Genomic DNA, 1,636 nt, shown 5'->3' on the forward strand with positions numbered 1-1,636 from the left:
ACATACTAAAAAAATTTCCTTCATACTGTTTTATTCATGCAAAATTGCTATATGATTTCCCCTGCTATTGTTTTAAGAGGAGAGATGTTCATAAATGTATAGTGAATATATAAAACTCATTTATGTACTGTACTTATGATCTAATCCAGATTCAACACTGGCTATGAAGATCGACAAATCTTGGTTGTGATAAAATATTACACAGACATATTCCCACTAAGGCACTAACAAAAAAAAAAAAACAATGAAAATTGACTAATTCATTTTGAAACGTTACCTTAAAAGCCAGAACAAAGAGAAGAAAAGGGATTTAAAAAGTATACTTAAAAAAAAATACACATCATCTTGAGGGAAAAATAAGACATCACTACATGATTATAAAGCACTGACTATTTTCCCATTTGTTAAATTCGTTTTGATATGAATTACACATCATTTTTTCCTTAGGACTATAGAGTTGCTAATTTTCTCCATATGTGTACACTTCATCTTTGACCTTTAACAAATGTCCTCTAGGCAGACCACTTACCATCCAAGAACAATGTCACAGCACCATTTTACATGCACACAAAGGGCTGAAGGCGCCATAAAAATAAATGATCCATGTTATAAGCTACATTAACCCACAGAATAATAAGCTATTGCAGCCCTGTAAATTTTAGTGCCATCCATTCAAAACCACACTGGGTCACTTTAGTATTAAATTCATAGGCACAAAATAGTAAATACACGTTTTATCTGTTAAGCTGCCAGCTATATATTTTGTGTAAAAGTCTGTTAGCCTAGGAAACCTATTGAAAGGTGTATCAGGCAGTGTATATTTAAAAGCAGTGTCTCTTTCCAATACACGATTTTATGTTAAAGATACACTTACTATTAAGCATCATGTATATTTAATATCACAACCTCTACTTCAGTGCCCTAAAAAGCCTATTTTTATTTTGTTGCTTCCATTATTGAAGAGCTAATATTTGGTTCTCCCACAATTTTGTAAAGTGCAGGCAACCCACAAGAGCTTCTAGTTTTAGCTAGCAGTCCTGTGGGACTACGATAATTGTTATGAAATCATTAATTCTACATTAGCAGTTTCAACTGTCAGGTACATATAACAATAATTGCAGTTAATGAATGCTGCTTAACTTATTAAATACAAAATGAAAACCAGTATTCTTTTATACACAGCACTGAGACAGAGTACCATTGATCATTTGTGTATACCACATTGAATATGCTACCATCATTTATTGGGCAGGGTATATAGCCATATTTTTTAAGACTTCTCTTCATTAAAAAAATAATGCAGGGAATTCTAACTCTCTAATTAAAGTGTAATTAAAATAATTAGTACCCAAGGCAATATTTAATAAGAATCTATGTCTATGAAAAAACAATCCAGCAGAACCAAGACTTAGTTCCTTCTTTGGATAAAAAAGATTCTTTCTTGTGCCACCTTCTCTCCCCCAAAGAGTAAGTATACTCTTTCATACTTACAAGAGTATGAAAAAGTCCCCAAACTTCCAATTGTTTGAAATATTAGTGTTGTGTCTTTCTCAAACGTCTGGGCAATGAAACTTGTGTACAAAGATACAGCCTATTTCTTGATTTAAAAAGTATGAACTAGATTTCTTGTTTTCAG

The sequence above is a fragment of the Leucopleurus acutus genome, assembly GCF_964270905.1.
Source record: "Leucopleurus acutus genome assembly, chromosome: 2".
Taxonomy (NCBI): domain Eukaryota; kingdom Metazoa; phylum Chordata; class Mammalia; order Artiodactyla; family Delphinidae; genus Leucopleurus; species Leucopleurus acutus.